We start from the raw sequence: 15,015 nt of genomic DNA, 5'->3' as shown, positions 1-15,015 counted from the left end.
CTTGTTCTTGTTTCCATTGTAAGTGGAAATAACCTCGCTGCTTCTACCCAGTCTAGCCCCTTCATTATCTTATATGTCTCTATAAGATCTCCCCTCAACCTTCTAAACTCCAATGAGTACAGGCCCAGTCTACTCAATCTCTCCTCATAAGCTAACCCCCTCATCTCTGGAATCAACCTGGTGAACCTTCTCTGTACCCCCTCCAAAGCTAATATATCCTTTCTTAAATAAGGGGACCAAAATTGTACACAGTACTCTAGGTGTGGCCTCACCAGTACCCTGTACAGTTGCAGCATGACCTCCCTGCTTTTATACTCCATCCCCCTCGCGATAAAGGCCAACATTCCATTTGCCGCCTTGATCACCTGCTGCACCTGCAAACATGAGTTTTTGTGATTCATGCACAAGGACCCCCAGGTCCCTCTGCACAGTAGCACAGGCTGCTTTATTCCCCCTCTGTGACTCCAATCCATCATTGTTTTATCTCCCGTGTCTGACCCTTAGTGACACAACGGCAACACTTCTATTTGCCACCAACTAGCTCCCAAAGAATCTCATTGACGCGTGTTGTTCCTGCCCTTGGCTAGGAAATTCCCAGCGCTTCCAATGAAACCTGACAAATTTGTAATTACAGTAGTAATTTGCCTTGCCCTTTCTGGTCAGGAATCAGGTTATCTTGATGGGGTTACTTAGGCTCCAGTAATTTCATAGCATCAGATGATTCCTGGTCTATAATTCCTTATCTTCTCCCTGTCACTTAAACAGTGAGCAACATATTCATGGAGGAGTTCGAAACCAGTGCCCTAAAACCTAAAAGAGTCAATTACTAGGGGGCATAGGTTTAAGGGAGGTGTACAAGGCAAGTTTTTTTACACAGAGGGTGGTGGGTGCCTGGAACTCGCTCCCGGGGGAGGTAGTGGAAGCAGATACAATAGTGAGTTTTAAGGGGCGTCTGGACAAACACATGAATAGGATGGAAATAGAGGGATACGGTCCCTGGAAGGGTAGGGGGTTTTAGTTCAGTCGGGCAGCATGGTCTATGCAGGCTTGGAGGACCAAAGGGCCTGTTCCTGTGCTATAATTTTCTTTGTTCTCTAGTTGAGGCAGGGGGGGAATCAAGGCTTGAAACTTGTGGAGATACAAGAAACCTCCCTCCATACCTGACCTGGAAGTGCTTGATGCTTGGATGCCGGTTGGTAAGGGCACCATTCTGTGGCGCTGTCAACTTTCATTTTCATAGAATCCTTACAGTGCAGGAGGAGGCCATTTGGACCATCGAGTCGGCATCGACCACAATCCCACTCAGGCCCTATCCCCATAACCTGGCCATCATGTTGAACATCACTTGCCAATTAGTCTGCTCCTCCGCCTGAGCTGAGGAAACCAAACAAAATAATAGCTTGACAACCAGGCTGCTTTCTTCCCCCTCTGTGACTCCAATCCCTCATTGTTTTAACTCCCATGTCTGACCCTTAGTGACACAACAGCAACACTTCTATTTGCCACCAGCGAGCTCCCAAAGAATCTCATTGACGCGTGTTGTTCCTGCCCTTGGCTAAGTAATTCCCAGCACTTCCAATGAAACCTGATTTGAAGTTGGCAGAGGAATGGTTCTTTTGTGTTTCAAACCACAAAGGACTGGTGTAATTTTTTTTTTGAATCCTCGAATGGCAACCAGAGGTAAAAACCTGAGTGGGAAATGTACTTGGTTTTAAAACTATCTTCTTGTCGTTCAGACGGATTTTGGAACATTGCACATTGTCACCGTTTATTGACGTTAGTTCAAACAATTCACTTCAATGTATTTTTTTTAAATAAAGAATTTATATTTATTTATTTAAGTCTTGGAGCTTTTCCACCTACAGTAGCATCAACAGCTGTTCCTAGAGAAGATAAAATGATTTTGCATCATTCCATTTCACCAAGGTTGACTTCAATAGACCGAGTAAGAAGTCTCACAACACCAGGTTAAAGTCCAACAGGTTTATTTGGTAGCACGAGCTTTCGGAGCGCTGCTCCTTCATCAGGTGAGTGGCCATCATGTCCTGCTCCAGGACCTGATGGTCAGGGAAGGTGTGTTTATAACACAGCCAAATAGGTTGATTATCAGCCTGTAACTCCTTCCAGTGGGCTCAATGGCAGGTGGTAAGAGTGGGTGAGTTTCCTGGTCAGCTATACAGCAGAAGGCAATGATAAACCACTGCAGTACCTTGCCAAGCATGACCGTGGACAAGTCCATGTTACCACAGCTCTCTTATGGCATACTGCCTGGAGGAGGCATCCATGCCTGATGACCCTCAATTAAGTTTTTTAAAAGGTGACCAAAGGAATATCTCTCGGTGTTATGAGGGACTTGATAAAATGCCTTCTAGAAATCCATGTGAATGGGAGATTGTCGCTAAAGTTGAAGTTCATGGAATTGAAAGTGAATTCTTCAATTCGTTAGCAATTGATTGAGTGGAGGAGACAAATTTGATTTATTATTGTCACATACATTGGGATACAGTGAAAAGTATTGTTCCTTGCACGCTATACAAAGCATACTGTTCATAGAGAAGGAAAGGAGAGGGTGCAGAATGTAGTGTTACAGTCATAGCTAGGGTGTAGAGAAAGATCAACTTAATGTGAGGTAGGTCTATTCAAAAGTCTGACAGCAGCAGGGAAGAAGCTGTTCTTGAGTCAGTCGATGCGTGACCTCAGACTTTTGTATCTTTTTCCCGATGGAACAAATTAAAGAGAGAATGTCCGGGGTGCGTTGGGTCCTTAATTATGCTGGCTGCTTTTCCGAGGCAGTGGGAAGTGTAGACTAGACAGAGTCAACGGATGGGAGGCTGGTTTGAGTGATGGACTGTAGTGATAATGGGGAGGTAATCTAATTGGCAGGATGTGACTAATGGATGCCTTTAAGGATCTCTGGTTGGGGTCCTCAACTATTCCCTGTAAAAACAACTTAGATGCTGGGATCCAAGTTGGCTCGTGATAGAGTCACTTTTAAAATGAACTTGTGGGACATGGGCGTCACTGGCTGGCCAGCATTTATTGCCCATTCCTAGTTGCCCGAGGGAAATTGAGAGTTAATCACATTGCTGTGGCTCTGGAGTGGGCCAGACCGGGTAAGGATGGCAGATTTCCTTCACTAAAGGACATTAGCGAACCAGATGGGTTTTTCCCGACAATCGACAATGGTTTCGTGGTCATCAGTAGATTCTTAATTCCCAGTGTTTTTTACTGAATTCAAATTCTACCATCTGCTGTGGTGGGATTTGAGCCCGGGTCCCCAGATCATTAGCTGAGTTTCTGGATTAATAGTCTGGTGATAATACAACGAGGTCATCGCCTCTCCTAGGTAGTTAAAACTCCAGAGAGAAATTGGGGTTAAAGTTTATTTATTAGTCACAATCAGCCTTACGTTAACACTGCAATGAAATTCCCCTAGTCGCCACACTCCGGCGGCTGTTCGGGTCAATGCACCCTAACCAGCACGTCTTTCAGACTGTGGGAGGAAACTGGAGCACCCGGAGGAAACCCACGCAGACACTTGCAGACTCCGCACAGACAGTGACCCAGGCCGGGAATCGAACCTGGGTCCCTGATGCTGTGAGGCAGCTGTGCTAACCATTGTGCCACCATGCCGCCCCGTAGATCTGCGATTGGGCAAAATTGTGATTGATAGATTGCAATGTTGGTAAATAGCAGGTCATCCAATTTGGTCATTAAAAAGTCCGAATTGAACACTTTCTAAGTGAGGAAAAAGTTATAAATACTGAATGTCCAAAGAAAATTGAGGTGCCAAAATTGGGGGAACAGGTAGTTGTACCTATCAACTCATACCTAACAGCAATGTCCCCAACACCACCATCAACATGTTGCCTCCTGGACTTGCAGAATCCCACTGGCTGTCCTATCTGGAGACAATACACATCTCTTTAACCTGTGCTTAATGCTCCCTCCACTCACATTGTCTGTATCTTTAAGACCTGGTTGGTTGTAGAGATTCACATTCTAATCAGTATTCTGTAACTTGATTTTGTGTCTCCGTATGCCCTGTTTGAGAGCAGATATCCACTCCATCTGACGAAGGTGCAGCGCTCTGAAAGCTGGTGGACTTTAACCTGGTGTTGTTAAAACTCTTACATTGTTAATGTACCCATTTCCTGGGGGCTGGTAGCTTGAACAGTGTTGATCATCAATCCAGACTACTCTGTCCATACTGTGAGGGAGGTTAGCAAACTCCCCCCCCCCCCCCCCCCCCCCCGCCCCCCCCCCCCCCCCCCCCCCACACACACACACACACACACAGCTGTTGTCATCCTGGCCAAGGGTACACAAGATGTCACCCTAACAGCTTAGGAATATCTCCATCATAAGGTCAGCAGTAGGGATGTTGGTTGATTGCACAATGCTCAGCACCATTCATGACTCCTCAGATGCTGCAGCATCCCATGTCCAAATGCAGCAAGGTCTGGACAATATCCAGGCTTGAGCTGACAACACAAATGCCAGGCAAGGACCATCACCAATAAGAGACACTCTAACCACCGCCCCTTGACATTCAATGATGTAACCATCACTGAATCCCCCACTGTCAACATCCTTGGGGTTACCATTGACCAGAAACTCAACTGGACTCACCACATAAACACAGTGGCTACAAGAGCGGGTCAGAGGCTGGGAATACTGCGGCGAGTAACTCACCTCCTGACTCCCCAAAGCCTGTCCACCATCTACAAGATGCTAAAGTGCAAAGGGACTTGGGAGTCCTAGTCCAGGATTCTCTAAAGGTAAACTTGCAGGTTGAGTCCGTAATTAAGAAAGCAAATGTAATGTTGTCATTTATCTCAAGAGGCTTGGAATACAAAAGCAGGGATGTACTTCTGAGGCTTTATAAAGCACTGGTTAGGCCCCATTTGGAGTACTGTGAGCAATTTTGGGCCCCACACCTCAGGAAGGACATACTGGCACTGGAGCGGGTCCAGCGGAGATTCACACGGATGATCCCAGGAATGGTAGGCCTGACATACGATGAACGTCTGAGGATCGTGGGATTATATTCATTGGAGTTTAGGAGGTTGAGGGGAGATCTGATAGAAACTTACAAGATAATGAACGGCTTAGATAGGATGGACGTAGGGAAGTTGTTTCCATTAACAGGGGAGACTAGGACGCGGGGGCACAGCCTTAGAATAAAAGGGAGTCACTTTAGAACAGAGATGAGGAGAAATTTCTTCAGCCAGAGAGTGGTGGGTCTGTGGAATTCATTGCCACAGAGGGCTGTGGAGGCCGAGACGTTGAGCGTCTTCAAGACAGAAATTGATAGATTCTTGATTTCTCGAGGAATTAAGGGCTATGGGGAGAGAGCGGGTAAATGGAGTTGAAATCAACCATGATTGAATGGTGGAGTGGACTCGATGGGCCGAATGGCCTTACTTCCGCTCCTATGTCTTATGGTCTTATGGTCTTACAAGGCACAAGTCAGGAGTGTGATGGAATACTCCCCACTTGCCTGGATGGATGCAGCTCCAACAACACTCAAGAAGTTTGACGCCATCCAGGACAAAGCAGCCCCGCTTGACTGGCACCCCATCCACAAACATTCAATCTCTCCACCACCGACACTCAGTAGCAGCAGTGTGTACCATCTACAAGATGCACTGCAGCAATTCACCAAAGGAAAAGAGATAGAAAAAGTAAAAAAAACAAGACTTGAAAGAAAGACTTGCACTTAGAAAAAATAAAGTTTATTTATTAGTCACAATTAAGACTTACATTAACATTGCAATGAAGTTACTGTGAAAATCCCCTAGTCGCCACACTCTGGCACCGGTTAGGGTACACTGAGGGAGAATTTAGCACGGCCAATGCACCTAACCAGCACGTCTTTCAGACTGTGGGAGGAAACCGGAGCACCCGGAGGAAACCCACGCAGACACGGGGGAGAACGTACAGACTCCGCACAGACAGTGACCCGAGAATCGAACCCCGGTCCCTGGCACTGTGAGGCAGCAATGCTAACCACTGCATCACCGTGCCATCCATAAAATTAGCCATGGTAAACGCGTGGAGTTACATGGATAGGATGGGGTGGGCCTGGGTAATATGGTCTTTCGGAGAGTTGGCGTAGACGCAAAGGACCGAATGGCCTCCTTCAGTTCCGTAGGGATTCTATGAACTGCACCATTTCATGGAAGGAGCTCACAACCACCTTCTCAAGGGACAATCAGGGATGGATAACAAATGCTGACCTGGCCAGCAAAGCCCACATCCTGTGAAAGAATAGAAAAGTATATAGATCATTATGAATATGTGCTAACAACAGTCAAAAGTCTAATGGAATACAGGCCTATAGAGGACTCATTCACAAGAGATCAATTATTTATTTTCAATCCGCGAATTACAGATTTTTATTAACCAGACATGTTAAAGGATTGTGGTAACCCCCATGAGGTCCAAGGTGTATAGTTTAGGTGGACTAATGGGTTAAATATGTGGCGTTTTGGGAATAGGCCTGTGTAAGATGCTCTGTCGGAGAGTTGATGCAGACTTAATCGGCTGAATCGTAGAATCCCATCAGCGCAGAAGGAGGCCATTCGGCCCATCGAGTCTGCACCGACCACAATCCTACCCAGGTCCTATCTCTATAACCACACTCATTTACCCTAGTTAGTCCCCCTGACACTAAGGGGCAATTTAGAATGGCCAATCCACCTAACCTGCACATCTTTGGACTGTGATAGCAAACTGGAGCACCCGGAGGAAACCCATGCAGACACGAGGAGAATGTGCAAGCTCCACACAGTTACCCAAGCCGGTAATTGAACCCGGGTTTCTGTGGCAGCAGTGCTTTTGAATGGCCTCCCGCTGCACTGAAGGGATTCTACAATTCTATTCTAGTTATGATCACCACACCTCAGGCAAGGGGCAAGGTTGAGAAGGCTTCATGAATAACCTCTGCAGGTACAGGAATTGAACCCACGCTGTTGGTGCAGCTCTGCATGACGACCAGCTGCCCAGCCAACTGAGACCAAACCGACTCACCAACAGCAGTGAGACAGTGTCCAGATACTGTGATCCAGATTGTATCACAGCTTGGTATGGCCCCTGCTCTGACCAAGACCGTAAAAAACGACAAAGGGTTGTGAACGTAGCCCAGTCCATCACACAAACCAGCCTCCCATCCATTGACTCTGTCTACACTTCCTGCTGCCTCAGAAAAGCAGCCAGCATAATCAAGGACCCCACACACCCCGGACATTCTCTCTTCCCCTTCTTCCGTCGGGAAAAAGATACAAAAGTCTGAGGTCACGTACCAACCAACTCAAGAACAGCTTCTTCCCTGCTGCCATCAGACTTTTGAATGAACCTACCTTGCATTAAGTTGATCTTTCTCTACACCCTAGCTATGACTGTAACGCTACATTCTGCACCCTCTCCTTCTCTCCTATGTACTCTATGAATGGTATGCTTTGTCTGTATGGCGTGCAAGAAACAATACATTTCACTGTATCCCAATATACATGACACTAATAAATCAAATCAAAGATAATCTGGTAGTAACGATTTTGGTTGAGGGATAAATATTGGCCAGAATTTCAGGAAGACCACTCCTATTCTTCATTGAAATTATGCCATGGGATCTCACCCGAGAGGGCTTCGGTTTAACATCAGTTGCAGGAGGCTGTATCGCCGACAGTGCAGCACACCCTCAATACTGCAAAGAACAACAAAGAACAATACAGCACAGGAACAGGCCCTTTGGCCCTCCAAGCCTGCGCCGCTCATGTGCCAAACTAGACCATTCATTTGTATCCCTCTATTCCCAGTCTGTTCATGTGGCTATCTAGATAAGTCTTAAATGATCCCAGTGTGTCTGCCTCAATCACCTTGCTTGGCAGTGCATTCCAGGCCCCCACCACCCTCTGTGTAAAATACGTCCCCCTGACATCTGTGTTGAACCTTGCCCCCCTCACCTTGAACCCGTGACCCCTTGTGTTCATCACCTCTGACCTGGGAAAAAGCTTCCCACTGTTCACCCTATCTATGCCCTTCATAATTTTATACACCTCTATTAGGTCGCCCCTCATCCTCCATCTTTCCTGGGAGAACAACCCCAGTTTACCCAATCTCTCCTCATAGCTAAGACCCTCCATACCAGGCAACATCCTGGTAAACCTTCTCTGCACTCTCTCCAAAGCCTCCACGTCCTTCTGGTAGTGTGGCGACCAGAACTGGACGCAGTATTCCAAATGTGGCCTAACCAACGTTCTATACAGCCGCAACATCATATGCCAACTTTTATATTCTATGCCCCGTCCAATAAAGGCAAGCATGCCATATGCCTTCTTGACCACCCTCTCCACCTGTGCTGCCACCTTTAAGGATCTGTGGACTTGTACACCCAGGTCCCTCTGTGGGTCTACACTCCTGATGGTTCTGCCATTTATTGTATAGCTCCCCCTTACATTAGATCTACCAAAATGCATCGCTTCGCATTTATCTGGATTAAATTCCATCTGCCATTTCTCCACCCAATGTTCCAGCCTATCTATATCCTGCTGTATTCTCTGACAATGTTCATCACTATCCGCAACTCCAGCAATCTACGTGTCGTCCGCAAACTTACTGATCACACCAGCTACATCTTCCTCCAAATCATTTATATATGCACTGCGAGTGTCCGCCTCTACTTTGAGAAACAACAACCGTCTAAATTATTGGATGCTCACCAAGAATGGGTTTATTTATAGCAGGTTATCCTCATGTTAAACAGCAGAAGGAAAACGATCGCAATAAAATAAAGCTGGGAACACAAAGGCTGAGAAATTAGTGTCCTCGGGGTTCTGTAGCTTCTCAATATCCATAAATCCCTGTCTGGGGAGGCGGCATTATTAAGCTGCAATAATTCCACATGAATGAAGTTTACACATGTCCAGCTTCTATTAAAATGTCAGGCTGACACTAACAAGCCGATTTTTATTACTTGTGCTCGGAGCGGTGCCCCCAGAGACCTCACACCAAGCCCCTCTTCCAGCTGGAACATCCAACCCGCAGCACAACACGGGGGCAGGATTTGATTAAAATAATCGCACTTTCACAAAAATAAACCACAGGGGATCCCGGCGAATATTGCTTCAAGCGCCGAGAGGCTCCTGATTATGAATATGTTCGTAAGGGTACCGCAAACACTGTCTGCATGTGTGAAAGGAAGACAAAGTTAGCGTGTGTGTGAGAGACTTGGTTAGTGTGTGTGTGTGAGAATTGGTTAGCGTGTGTGAGAGAATTGGTTAGTGTGTGTGTGAGAATTGGTAAGTGTGTGTGTGAGAATTGGTTAGTGTGTGTGAGAGAATTGGTTAGTGTGTGTGAGAGAATTGGTTAGTGTGTGTGTGAGAATTGGTTAGTGTGTGAGAGAATTGGTTAGTGTGTGTGTGTGAGAATTGGTTAGTGTGTGTGAGAGCATTGGTTAGTGTGTGTGTGTGAGAATTGGTTAGGGTGTGTGTGAGAATTGGTTCGTGTGTGTGAATTGGTTAGAGTGTGTGTGAGAATTGGTTAGTGTGTGTGAGAGAATTGGTTAGTGTGTGTGAGAGAATTGGTTAGTGTGTGTGTGTGAGAATTGGTTAGTGTGTGAGAGAGAATTGGTTAGTGTGTGTGTGAGAATTGGTTAGTGTGTGTGTGAGAATTGGTTAGTGTGTGTGTGAGAAGTGGTTAGTGTGTGTGTGTGAATTGGTTAGTGTGTGTGTGAGAATTGGTTAGTGTGTGTGTGTGTGAATTGGTTAGTGTGTGTGTGAGAAGTGGTTAGTGTGTGTGTGAATTGGTTAGTGTGTGTGTGTGAATTGGTTAGTGTGTGTGTGTGGGAATTGGTTAGTGTGTGTGAGAGAGAATTGGTTAGTGTGTGTGTGTGGGAATTGGTTAGTGTGTGTGAGAGAGAATTGGTTAGTGTGTGTGTGTGGGAATTGGTTAGTGTGTGTGAGAGAGAATTGGTTCGTGTGTGTGTGTGAATTGGTTAGTGTGTGTGTGTGTGTGAGAATTGGTTAGTGTGTGTGTGTGTGTGAATTGGGCTGGAACTCTCCCAAAAAACAGTGTGTGTGAAGTACGTTGAGCGTTGAAATTGGATTAATTCATGCTCTTTTTTTCAGCCAGTTCACCGTAATGTGTCTCCCACGCTCTGTGCACGACAGAACGCAGCAGTGGGATTATCATTAAAAGCCAGGGGACGGGGCCTTTTCCAACTGAAGAGGCTGAAATCGGCAGGATGAGTGGGAACCCGCACCTGCGCAACTTCCTGGGAGATCTGGAAAATGACCTCCCAGCATTGACGCGCTGGCTTCAAGCTACAGACATTGCTGGCCTCTGACTCCCACTCTCCCTCCTCACCCATGGACATTGCTGGCCTCTGACTCCCACTCTCCCTCCTCACCCACGGACATTGCTGGCCTCTTACTCCCACTCTCCCTCCTCACCCACGGACATTGCTGGCCTCCCCTTACCCCCCACAGAATTCCCCGTCTCGGGCATTCATATCAAGTGGCTCAAAGGTTAATGGCGGGGGGGTGAGGTAACTGGAAATGTGGACACAATCAGATCAGCCATGCTCTTATTGAATGGCGGAGCAGATCCAAGGGCTGAATGGCCTCCTCCTTCTAATTCGCAATGTCCTCATCTATTCTCTGTGCAGTAATTTGTCAAAGACCTTCTGGAGATCACAAAGATGGTGAAGAAATTGAAAGAAAAACTCTGGCTTGTTGTTTGTGATACACTTGAAGTTTTTAATTGCACCGTTTTACAATCAATACAGTTGCTAACATAAATAATTAAATATATATTCAGCACAGCCATTAGCACACAATGAGAATGCCGTGTCCTACAAGTTGCTTCTACACCGAAAGGGGTGCCCTGTCCACCAAACTGGGCTTCATCCTCAGGCCAACCTCAATGCAGCTAACCCATGGGCTGAGAATACAATTGTGGCTGATCGGTGTCGAGCAAGAACCTTGTGGAATCTTTCGTTACTTGCGACGGTTCAGGAATGCTTTTATTCCTTTGGAAGACCTTTAAATTCTGACGCGACAGATTTAAGTTTCTGCCACTTGACCAGCTGACCTGACGGGCCCAAGTATCGGGGGGTACATTCTTTAAAAGCTCTGACGTTAGGTGATAAAAAATACTTCAGTCAGAGAAAATGGGTGGGATTCTTCGGCCTCTCAGCCGTGTGTTTCCTGCTGGCGGGAGGTGGCGCATTGTTTGCTAGCGGCGGGGTTCTCCAGTCCCGCTGCTGTCAATGGGAATTCCCATTGATGTCACTCCACGCTGGCGGGAAAACTACAGGTGGGGGGGGGGGGGGGTGCGCTGCAGCGGGACTGGAGAATCCCGCCGGTGTGAACAGCCGGAAAATTCTAGCCAATCTGTTTGAGATACTGAATAGCCAGTTAGACACATTTATCTTGGGGGTCGGTTTAGCTCAGTTGGCTGGACAGCTGGTTTGTGTCGCAGAGCGACTCCATTACCGTGGGTTCAATTCCTGTACCGGCTGAGGTTATTCATCAAGGCCCCGCCTTCTCAACCTTGCCTCTCGCCTGAGGTGCGGCGACCCTCAGGTTTAATCACCACCAGTCAGCTCTCCCCCACTCCCCCTCAAATGGTGGAATTTTACCAGCACGTCCACCCGAAGTTTGTACGATCCCACCCAAGGCCAGCGGAAGATGTCGTTCTCCGAGCCTCGCCCGCCCCCGGAATCGGGACGAACGTGCCGATAAAAGTCCGGCCAAAGGATCACCTGGGACCATGGCGACTTTATCCAGACACAACTTTTTGGAAATTGGAACATAGCCAATGCATCTCAGGCTGATCCAATTTGAAGCGTCTATCACTGGATTCAATTTAATTTCAGCTTGCTTTGAATTTGAGATAGAAGGTGGGATTCTCCAGCCCCGTGAGCTGTTGGGATCGTCCAGTCCCGCTGAAAGCCAATGCGGTGAATTTTCTGGTCCCGCCCGCCTTGGGAATCACTGCAGGCAGGACGGAAGATTGGATGGACCACTCAAAGGTCCGTTGGCCTTGGGCGGGGATGACCCCACCCAACGGACTTTCGGTTGGGCTGCCGAATCCCGTGCGGCGGGCGGGTCCTGCTGCGACTGGGCTGGAAAGTCCTGGCCGCAGTTTTTTACACGTGATGTTCTGATGCATGCGCTCTGCCTGACAGCAGGTCCTTGGCTCATTGTCTGCTGCTGGCTCATCCTGAGCTGGTTTCCCTTGGTGATTGTTGGCGGTGATGGCTTCACTCTCAGGGGTAGGCCTCAGGCCTACCTCAACTTGAGCAGGAATTGAAACCTCACTGCTGCTGTCAGCATTCTAGGCCAGGTGCTGGCCATCCAGGCTAACCATTGTCCCTCCCTCATATGGACGTATGAACAAGAACAGGAGTAGGCCATTCAGCCCCTCCAGCCTATTCCCCCATTCAATAAACTTATGGCTGGTCTGATTGGAACCTCAACCCTACATTCCTGCCAGCCCCCCGATAACCTTTCACCCCCCCGTTCATCAAGAATCTATCTCGTTCTGCCTTAAAAATATTCAAAGTCTCTGCTGCCACTGCCTACTGAGGAAGAGAGTTCCAGAAACTCTCCACTCTCTGAGAAAAAAAAACTCATCTCCGTCTTAAGTGGGCAACCTCTTATTTTTAAACAGTGACCCCTAGTTCTAGATTCTCCCAGGAGAGGAAACATCCTCTCCACATTCTCCCTGACAACACCCCTCAGGTGATCAAGACCCAATAACGTGTTTGCTGTTTTCCTCACTCAGTCTAGTTCCAACTAAATAATCATTGTAAGAAGTCACACAACAGCAGGTTAAAGTCCAAAGTTTAAGAGATCCGTAGATAGGTTCATGGACGAAAAGAAATTGGTTTAGGTTGGAGGGTCACAGTTTTTTTTTTTAACTGGTCGGTGCAACATCGTGGGCCGAAGGGCCTGTTCTGCGCTGTAATGTTCTATGTTCTATGTTCTAACAGGTTTATTTGGAATCACGAGCTTTTGGAGCGCTGACCTCCACTCACCTGACGAAGGAGCAGCGCTCCGAAAGCTCGTGATTCCAAATAAACCTGTTGGACTTTAACCTGGTGTTGTGAGATCTCTTACTGTGCTTACCCCAGTCCAACGCCGGCATCTCCACATCATAAATAATCATTGGCAAGCTATCAGAGACGGAGAGGGAGATAGGGATATGTCAGCCAGTTGGTGGATAGTAAGCTTGCCAACTCTCCAACCTGGCTGTTCCAGGAAAAGCCCAAGAAAGAAATCCCAAGAAGGTTTAAAATAAAGGAATGCTGTCTATTCTGCTGAGTATTTCTTGCATTTCCTGTTCTGATTCCCTCAGTATTCCTACTTTTCCATTAAAAATAAATTGTCTTTTGATTTGGACACTTTGAGGGCCATCTGATGAAAAACAAGTTCTAAGTGTTAAACGAGTGTGAAAACGGGAGAGTTTCAGACTCGTTTTCATATGATACTCGAGTGGCCTACTCCTGATTCGACTGTTCGAATGACAGCACTAAAAGCTTTGGGAAGGCAGGGGGAGACCTCCCATTTGGTGGGGGGGGGGGGGGGGGGGGGGGGCGCGGTGGGGTGTCCCCTGCGCCCATTAGGGGTACCCACTCCTGCAAATGGAACCCCTTTGTGCCTTCCCCCACTGGTTTTGAAAATCCAACTGTCCCAACAACCTCCCCCCCCCACTCCCCCCACACACACACACACACACACACACACACACTCGCCCACTGACTGTCCTTCCTCCATTGGGATCTACAATCCCTTCCACCCAAATTGCCAGGACTGAGATTGAGGTCCCAGGAGGTATTTACTGATTCCCTGCCGACTGCTTGCAGTCCCACTCACTCTTGAGGGAGGGTCCTCCTGTCCATGAGGGGGCAGAACATTCACTCTCCAGTAATTTAGGCCGTTCCCCGGGTAACATCACCATGGGACAGCTGGATATAACGTTGGCCAGGTGCCGACAGACCTTTGGCTCAGGGTGAGGCTTTGGTAATCTGTCCCCCCCCCCCAGTAAAATCCACTCTGTGGAGTCACTACGGCAGTGAGGGAGGCCATTTGGCCCATTGAGACCATGCCAGCTCTTTGTGGAGTAGCCTAGTCAGTCCCCTTTCCTGGCTCCATTCCCATAGTCCTGCATGATTAGCTTCCTCAATCCAAATTCCTTTGAAACCACGATATATATTTTGAAATACAAGGCCTGATTAAGATGTTCAGGAGTGATATTGAATGAGGTGGTCAAGAATAGTGTTCCGCAAGTTACTCAAGAATGATTTTGAGTGTGTAAGAATGGGGTGGGATGTACTTAAGAGTGGCTTTGAGTGTGCAAAGATGGATTTAGGAATTGAATGAAGATGGATTTGGGAATGAAATGAAGATGGATAATTAAGGACCCCACGCACCCTGGACATTCTCTCTTCTACCTTTATTATTTCCGTTGGGGAATAAGATACAAAAATCTGACGTCACGTACCAATCGACTCAAGAACAGCTTCTTCCCTGCTTTTGAATGGACCCACCTCATATTAAGTTGATATTTCTCTACACCCTAGTTATGACTGTAACACTACATTCTGCACTCTCTCCTTTCCTTCTCTATGAACGGTATGCTTGGTCTGTGTAGCGCGCAAGAAACAATACTTTTCACTGTATGTTAATACGTGACAATAATAAATCAAATCAAATCTCTCAGAAAACCGCACCATTAATATAGACAGTAATACTGCAATATTCAATAGCTGTAATATTCAATATGTTAGAGGGTCAGTAATCTCTATAACGTAATGTACAATGTCCCTGAAAACATCAGCACAGGGAATTTGAAAAGTTATTTCACAGGGCGGCACGGTGGCACAGTGGTTAATTCCAAATTTGGCACATGATATGTTGCTGCAGGAAAATGTTTTGAAGTTTCTTTATTAGTCACAAGTAAGGCTTACATTAACACTGCAATGAAGTTACTGTGAAATTCCCCTAG

The sequence above is a fragment of the Mustelus asterias genome, chromosome 19 (genome assembly GCF_964213995.1).
Source record: "Mustelus asterias chromosome 19, sMusAst1.hap1.1, whole genome shotgun sequence".
Classification (NCBI taxonomy): domain Eukaryota; kingdom Metazoa; phylum Chordata; class Chondrichthyes; order Carcharhiniformes; family Triakidae; genus Mustelus; species Mustelus asterias.
This window is presented reverse-complemented; position numbering follows the sequence as displayed.